The sequence below is a fragment of the Salmo salar genome, chromosome ssa02 (genome assembly GCF_905237065.1).
Source record: "Salmo salar chromosome ssa02, Ssal_v3.1, whole genome shotgun sequence".
Taxonomy (NCBI): Eukaryota; Metazoa; Chordata; class Actinopteri; order Salmoniformes; family Salmonidae; genus Salmo; species Salmo salar.
This window is the reverse complement of record NC_059443.1, coordinates 21241450-21250478: the sequence shown is the minus strand read 5'-3', so window position 1 is coordinate 21250478 and position 9029 is coordinate 21241450. Positions and strand designations below refer to the sequence as shown.

General features: G+C 42.7%; 1 long non-coding RNA gene across 1 annotated transcript; it reads left to right on the top strand.

The window, feature by feature from the left end:
* Positions 1 to 1017: 1017 nt before the first annotated feature.
* On the top strand, positions 1018 to 2311 carry LOC106577004 (uncharacterized). The gene is made up of 2 exons (XR_001322051.2): positions 1018 to 1193; positions 1506 to 2311. It is a non-coding gene; the product is annotated as an uncharacterized lncRNA (long non-coding RNA).
* The last annotated feature ends 6718 nt before the right edge of the window (positions 2312 to 9029 follow it).

Here is a 9029-nt window from a genome sequence, read left to right as displayed (position 1 = left end):
CATGGCCCAGTGAGACACAGGTGCCGGTCCGTGGAGATAGAATCATACAAGTCTGAGCCCTTTGGGTAAAACACTGGGGGAAATCCCAGGTGGAAACATGGCATTATTATATGTGCTTCATGGCTTCAGATCAACATTGGCACATTTCTGGGAATGTCAGAGTTTGTTCATAAACAGTCGTACTAGCTACCGTGCCAGGAAACCCCTCCGTTACACAAGCAGTTAACTGAGTCAACGTGTGAGTACGTCTGTCTGTCTGTGGTAGGGATGTCTTCTGGTCTTCAGACAGACGGGAGCCTCATTCTGTGGCGTGGGAAGAGGATCATCCTGGGTTCTTACTGACACATATAGGTAATACGGCTGAACCTCCGTGACCTCTCCATCTGTGTCACAGGTCTGCATTGGCCAATAATAACATTCAGGCCATTTATTTTTCCTGACCGTAGCAAACCGCAAGAAGCAGTACACTGAAAAGCATATTCCATACAGTTAAAAACAGTACTACTGTACTTATAAAGTCTCATTGACTCAGGGTCAAAATAAGCAGCTATAAACCTAAAAATATGGTGGAAAAAAGGGGTGGGAAAAAGAGTTCTGAGGCTTTTTATGAACATACTGAAATTCACCGCTGCTAATGTGATTTCTTTTCACTAGTATAGTGCAGAAAGAGCACTTAAAGAGAGTAAGTGATATTAGAAACAAGGAGAGTGAAACCTTTTAAGAACTAGAAAAAACAAACTAGGTCTACCCAAACAATGTCTTGGTGGGACACAACCCAAACCTTCAGAGAGAGAGCGAGGGAACGAGGGAGAGGAAAAGGAAGGGGTCCTAGATAAATACCAGTTAATGGGTCATAATGAGGCTTAATGACAGACGAGACCTTCCTACTGAATACAGAGAACAAAAGAAACAAACAAATGATAACAACAATCATAACAACTGCGTCCGCCTCCACCTTTGTAGGCGTCACATGATAAAGGTGACAAGCAATGAGTCGTCTGCCCCCATTCCTTGAGAATCTCCCCACAGAGAAAGTCAACACAGTTTGGCCTTTACTGAAGATGAGAAAACCCATACATTTGGGCTCTTGAGTAATTGAATGATTTTCATGAATGTAAAGGATGTCCATAGACCAACATTTTACACATCAACCAATGTGCTCTTTGGTCCAATATTGATAGGAAGCCAATGAGGTGAGTATTTATTTTCTCTCAAATTAGATAGTTTTCTTTCTCTTAAAAAGCAGTGGTTTTTTTTCTTTCTCTTTATTTAATGCTTGAGTTAAAGCTGTAGAGTCATGTGATATTGATTAGGGACTTCTAAAGCCTGATTTAAACACTGTAAAGACAAATACGTCTATATGAAGATATCCTGAAGCAATAAAGAAAAAAATACTCACATTACATAGACAAGAGTGATCTTGTCTATGTAATATCTTGGTTTGTTACTGGTTGATGTCACTGATCAATTTCATTATATTGCATCACGATCATATCATTCAATAGGAAAAACTATACTGCAGACGAGATGAACACCTCCATCCATGTGCTTTAACTGACTACTTTGTGGCACAGGACCACTGGACTGGACACGAGACTGGACATAAGACAGGACACAGGACACAAAGCCAAGAGAGCACCAAAACAAAGAGAAACGTACAAAAGGAGTAACAGTACGAAAGAGACATCTAAAAGATAACAACAAAGATGGACACCCTGGATGCCTCCGCTCTCCCAGGTACCACCTCCGCTGTGACCTATGACTCCAAATCAGAGATGGTGACCCTACCAGGAGGGGTTGTCTCCGTGGCAGGCATCACCATGATAACCGGGGGCGCTGAACGTTCTTGTGGCTCCTGCATGCTAGCCTTTGGTGTTTGGGGCACTCTGATTGGCCTAAGCGTGGTTGCCGTGGGAATCTGGGACCAATCAATGCAGATCGGGGGCCAGACCTCGCACCTCCTGGGGCTGGGATTGGTGGTTCTGGCTATCAGTTTTGGGGTTGTGGGCAGTGTTGTGGGCTTTCGCTTCCTGACGAAGAGGAGGAGAGAGATAACGAGGGAGGAGAGGGAGGATGGGAAGGTGGTGCTCATAGGGGAGAGAGGGAGGAGTGTTATAAAAACTGTGACTGTGTAAAAATGAAAAAAAGAGATAGGAATATGTTTTCAAGTCATGATTATTGCACAAAGTCACACATTAGTATTTAGTGGAAGAACAGTCATGTTTTATATGTATGTTATGAATTTATTCCACACCATAAAAATGTACTTTGGTTGAGTAATTTTAAGATAAAATATTTGACAATCTCTGGCTCCATGTGTAAACGCCAATTTTTCCCCCTCTTGTCACATAAATAGACCTTTATCTCTCTCTCTCTTTTCCCTCTTCATCTTTCTCAATCTCCCTCTTCAGTCTGGGTGGAATGCAAGAGGAAAGAGTGACGATGAGAGATTTCCTGTGGAAAACAAAACACCATTTTCTATGTGATGCAAGTAGTTTAGAAGATACATTTTCACATGGTCATTGCATGTCACTCTTCACTCTTTCTTGAGTCAGACAGGCCCACTGTTTGTAAAACATTGCATAATATTTCCATTATCAAATAAAATCTAAGTTTATTGGTCGCTGACACAGATTTGCAGATGTTATCGCATGTGCAGCAAAATGCTTGTGTTTCTAATTCCAACAGTGTAGTAATACCTAGCAATAATAATCCAGAAGAAAAATATATATACTCTACATGATTAGAATACAGTATATACAGTACCAGTCAAAGGTTTGGACACACCTACTCATTCCAGAGTTTTACTTTATTTTTACATTGTAGACTAATAGTGAAGACATCAAAACTATGAAATAACACATATGGACTCATGTAGTAACCAAACAAGTGTTAAACAAATCAAAATATATTTTATATTTCATATTCTTCAAAGTTGCCATCTTTTGCCTTGATGACAGCTTTGCACACGATTGGCATTCTCTCAACCAGCTTCACCTGGAATGCTTTTCCAACAGTCTTGAAGGAGTTCCCACATATGCTGAGCACTTGTTAGCTGCATTTCCTTTCATCTGAGGTCCAACTCATCCCAAACAATCTCAATTGGGATGTGGTTGGGTGATTGTGGAGGCCAGGTCATCTGATGCAGCACTCCATCACTCTCCTTCTTAGTCAAATAGCCCTTACACAGCCCGGAGGTGTGTTGGGTCATTGTCCTGTTGAAAATGAAATGATAGTCCCTCTAAGCGCAAACCAGATGAGATGGCGTATCGCTGCAGAATGCTGTGGTAGCCATGCTGGTTAATTGTGCTTTGAATTCTAAATAAATCATTGACAGTGTCACCAGCAACGCACCCCCACACCATCACACCTCTATGCTTCACGGTGGGAACCACACATGCGGAGATCATCCGTTCACCTACTCTGCGTCTCACAATGACACAGCGTTTGGAACCAAAAATCTCTCATTTCCACCGGTCTAATATCCATTGCTTGTGTTTCAAGCAAGTCTCTTCTTCTTATTGGTATCCTTTACTAGTGGTTTCTTTGCAGGAAATCGACCATGAAGGCCTGATTCATGCAGTCTCCTCTGAACAGTTGTTGTTGAGATGTGTCAGTTACCTGAACTCTGTGAAGCATTTACTTGGGCTACAATATCTGAGTCTGGTAACTCTAATGAACTTATCCTCCGCAGCAGAGGTAACTGTGTCTTCCTTTCCTGTGGTGGTCCTCATAAGAGCCACTTTTATCATAGCGCTTGAAGGTTTTTGCGACTGCACTTGAAGAAACTTTCAAAGTTCTCGAAATTTTCCGGATTGACCTTCATGTCTTAAAAGTAATGATTGACTGTCATTTCCCTTTGCTTATTTTAACTGTTGTTGCCATGATATGGACTTGGTATTTTACCAAATAGGGCTATCTTCTGTATACCGCCCCTACCTTGTCACAACACAACTGATTGGCTCAAATGCATTAAGGTAAGAAATTCCACAAATTAACTTTTAACAATGCACACGTTAATTGAAATGCATTCCAGGTGACTACTTCATCAAGCTGGTTGAGAAAATGCCAATAGTGTGCAAAGCTGTCATCATGGCAAAGGGTGGCAACTTTGAAGAATCTGAAATATAAAAATAATTCTCACACTTCTTTGGTTACTACATGATTCCATATGTGTTATTTCATAGTTTTGATGTCTTCCCTATTATTCTAGAATGTAGAAAACAGTAAAAATAAAGAAAAACCCTTGAATGAGTAGGTGTGTCCAAACCTTTGGCTGGTACTGTATATATAAAGTGGGTAAAAGAGTATGTTAACATTATTAAAGTGACTACTGTCCAATGACTCTATGTACATAGGGCAGCAGCCTCTAAGGTGCAGGGTAGAGTACCGAGTGGTAGCCGGCTAGAACAGTGACTAAGGTTCAGGGCAGGGTGCTTGGCGGAGGCCGGCTAGTGGAGGCCGGCTAGATTATTTAACAGTCTGATGGCCTGGAGATAGAAGCAGTTTCTCAGTCTCTCGGTCCCAGCTTTGTGGACGGTGCAATTGCAGTACCAGGCGGTGATACAGCATGCTCCGACAGCATGCTCTCAATGGTGCATCTGTAGTTCGTGAGGATCTAATAGGCCAAGACACATTTCTTCAGCCTCCTGACGTTGAAGAGGCGTTGTTGCGCCTTCTTCATTACGTTGTCTGTCTGAAGGGACCATTTCAGGTTGTCTGTGATGTGCACGCCGAGGAACTTTTGACCCTATCTACTGCGGCCCCGTCGATGTGAATGGGGGCGTGCTTTCGCTGCTGTCTCCTGTAGTCTACGATCAGCTCCTTCGTTTTGTTGACATTGAGGTTATTTTCCTGGCATAACTCCGCCAGGGCTCTCACGTCCTCCCTGTAGGCTGTCTCACCGTTGGTGGTAGTCAGGCCTACCACTGTTGTGTCATCAGAAAAATTGATGATTCATTTGGAGACGTGCGTGGCCATGCAGTCATGGGTGAACAGGGAGTACAGGAGTGGGCTGAGCACAAATTTTATTGGTCACATACACGTGTTTAGCAGATGTTATTGCGGGTGTAGCGAAATGCTTGTGTTTCTAACTCCGAAAGCACAGTAATATCTAACAAGAATTATCTAAACATTTCACAACATATATCCAACACACACAAATCTAAGTGAAGGAATGGGATTAAGAATATATAAATATATGGATGAGTAATGTCAGAGTGGCATTGACTAAGATACAGTAGAATAATATAGAATACAGTATATACACATGAGATGAGTAATGCAAAATCTGTAAACATTATTAAAGTGACTAGTGTTCCATTTATTAAAGTGGAAAGTGATTTCAAGTCTATATATATAGGTAGCAGCCTCTAATGTGCTAGTGATGGCTATTTAACAGTCTGATGGCCTTGAGATAGAAGTTGTTTTTCAGTATCTCGGTCCCAGCTTTGATGCACCTGTACTGACCTCGCCTTCTGGATGATTGCGGGTGAACAGGCAGTGGCTCGGGTGGTTGTTGTCCTTGAAGATCTTTTTGGCCTTCCTGTGACATCAGGTGCTGTAGGTGTCCTGGAGGGCAGGTAGTTTGCCCCGGGTGATGCGTTGGGCACAACGCACCACCCTCTGGAGAGCCCTGCGGTTGCAGGCAGTGCAGTTGCCGTACCAGGTGTCACACCCTGATCTGTTTCACCTGTCCTTGTGATTGTCTCCACCCCTTCCAGGTGTCGCTTATTTATCCTGTGTTCCCTGTCTCTCTGTGCCAGTTCGTCTTGTATGTTTCCAAGTCAACCAGCGTTTAACCCGTTCTCCTGCTTTTTGCATTTCTCCTTTTTCTAGTCCTTCCGGTTTTGACCTTTGCCTGTTTCTGGACTTTGTACCCACCTGCCTGACCCTTCTGCCTGCCTTGACCACGAGCCTGTCTGCCACTCTGTACCTCGTGGACTCTGATCTGGTTTTGAACTTTTGTCTGTCCACGACCATTCTCTTGCCTACTCCTTTTGGATTAATAAACATTGTAAGACTCCAACCATCTGCCTACTGTGTCTGCATCTGTGTCTCGACTTGTGGCATGATACCAGGCGGCGATACAGCCCGACAGGATGCTCTCAATTGTGCATCTGTAAAAGTTTGTGAGGATTTTAGGTGCGAAGCAAAAAAAGGTTAAAGAGGTGCTGTTGCGCCTTCTTCACCACACTGTCTGTGTGGGTGGACCATTTCAGTTTGTCAGTGATGTGTAGGAACTTGAAGCTTTCCACCTTCTCCACTGCGGTCACGTCAATGTGGATAAGGGGGTGCTCCTTCTGCTGTTTCCTGAAGTCCACGATCATCTCCTTTGTTTTGTTGACATTGAGTGAGAGGTTATTTCTCTCCGGGAAGAAAGGCAGAGGTGTATGTTTCATGATTAACGACTCATGGTGTGATTGTGATAATATACAGGAACTCAAGTCCTTTTGTTCACCCAACCTAGTATACCTCACAATCAAATGCCGACCGTATTGTCTCCTAAGAGAATTCTCTTCGGTTATAGTCACAGCCGTCTATATCCCCCCTCAAGCCGATACCACGACGGCACTCAAAGAACTTCACTGGACTTTATGCAAACAACATATCCTGAGATAGGGCAGTGTGCAGTGCAATGGTGATTGCATCGTCCGTGGATTTGTTTGGGCGATATGCAAATTGTAGTGGGTCTAAGGTGTCAGGTAAGGTGGAGGTGATATGATCCTTAACTAGACTCTCAAAGAGCAAGAACAAGTATGTGAACCCTTTGGAATTACCTGGATTTCTACATAAATTGGTCCAAAAATGTGATCTGATCTTCCTCTAAGTTACAACAATAGACAAACACAGTGTGCTTAAACTAATAACACACAAATTATTGTGTTTTTCTTGTCTATATTGAACACATCATTTAAACATTCACAGTGTAGGTTGGAAAAAGTATGCGAACCTCTAGGCTAGACTTCTCCAAAAGCTAATTGGAGTCAGGACTCAGCTAACCTGGAGTCCAATCAATGAGACGAGATTGGAGATGTTGGTTAGAGCAGCCCTGCAATATAAAAAACAATCACAAGATGTGAGTTTGCTATTCACATGAAGCATTGCCTGATGTGAACAATTCCTTGAACAAAAGAGATCTCAGATTAAGAATCTTTGACTTGCATAAATCTGGAAAGGGTTACAAAAGTATCTCTAAAAGCCTTGATCTTCATCTGTCCACGGTAAGACAAATTGTCTATAAATGGAGAAAGTTCAGCACTGTTGCTACTCTCCCTAGTAGTGGCCATCCTGCAAATACGACTGCAAGAGCACAGCACAGAATGCTCAATGAGGTTAAGAAGAATCCTAGAGAGTCAGCTCTTACAGAAATCTCTGGAACATGCTAACATCTCTTTTGACAAGTCTACGATACGTAAAACACTAAACAAGAATGGTGTTCATGGGAGGATACCACGGAAGAAGTCACTCATGTCCAAAAACATTGCTGCACGTCTGAAATTCGCAAAAGAGCACCTGGATGTTCCACAGCACTACTGGTGAAATATTCTGTGGAGAGATTAAACTAAAGTTGAGTTGTTTGGAAGGAACACACAACACTATGTGTGGAGAAAAAAAGGCACAGCACACTATCATCAAAACCTCATCCCAACTGTAAAATATGGTAGAGGGAGCATCATGGTTTGGGGCTGCTTTGCTGGCTAAGGGCCTGGACAGCTTGCTATCATCGACGGAAAAATGAATTCCCATGTTTATCAAGACATTTTGCAGGAGAATGTAAGGCTATCTGTCCGCCAATTGAAGCTCAACAGAAGTTGGGTGATACAACAGGACAATGACCCAAAACACAGAAGTAAATCAACAACAGAATGGCTTCAACAGAAGAAAATACACCTTCTGGAGTGGCCCAGTCAGAGTCCTGACCTCAACCCGATTGAGATGCTGTGGCATGACCTCGAGCGGTTCACACCAGACATCCCAAGAATATTGCTGAACTGAAACAGTTTTGTAAAGAAGAATGGTCCAAAATTCCTCCTGACCATTGTGCAGGTCTGATACACAACTACAGGAAACATTTGGTTGAGGTTATTGCTGCCAAAGAAGGGTTCAAATCCAAGGGTTCACATACTTTTCCACCCTGCTTGTGTATTGTTGTGACTTAGATGAAGATCAGATCAAATTCTATGACCAATTTATACAGAAATCCAGGTAATTCCAAAGGGTTCACATACTTTTTCTTGCCACTGAGTGTACAAAACACTGAGTGTGCTCTTTCAGGACATAGACTGACCAGGTGAATCCAAGTGAAACCTATGACCCCTTATTGATATCACCTGTTAAATCAATTTAATGTCTCAATTGTCTCAAGGCTTAAAAATCCTTCTATAACCTGTCTCCTCCCCTTCATCTAGACTGACTGGATTGTGCATGTGTGCCATTCAGAGGGTAAATGGGCAAGACAAAAGATTGAAGTGCCTTTGAATGGGGTATGGTAATAGGTGACACGCGCACCGGTTTAAGTGTGTCAAGAATTGCAATGCTCAACCGTTTCCTGTGTGTATCAAGAATGGTCCACCACCCAAAGGACATCCAGCCAATTTAACACAAATGTGGGAAGCATTGGAGTCAACATGGGCCAGCATCCCTGTGGAACGCTTTCAACACTTTAGAGTCCATGCCCCGATGAATTGAGGCTGTTCTGAGGGCAAAAGGGGGTGCAACTCAATAGTAGGAAGATGTTCCTAATGTTTTGTACAGTCAGTGTACATACAGATAGACAGACAGGAGACAAAGACAGATGTGTGTTTGCCTCCATCTGCTGGAGAATTTACTGTACTCATTCTTCATGCCCTTGCTAGCAATACTCAAAACTAGTTTCATTTTCTATAGTTCATGCGAAGGCTTATGAATTGCCTAAGACTAAGACTACTGTTTCACTGACACATTTCCTTCACTTCCCCAAACCATTTGTTATTACAGTAGTCACTCATGTTATGCAAAAAGGAAACTTTTCCTGCAATTTCAGCGCA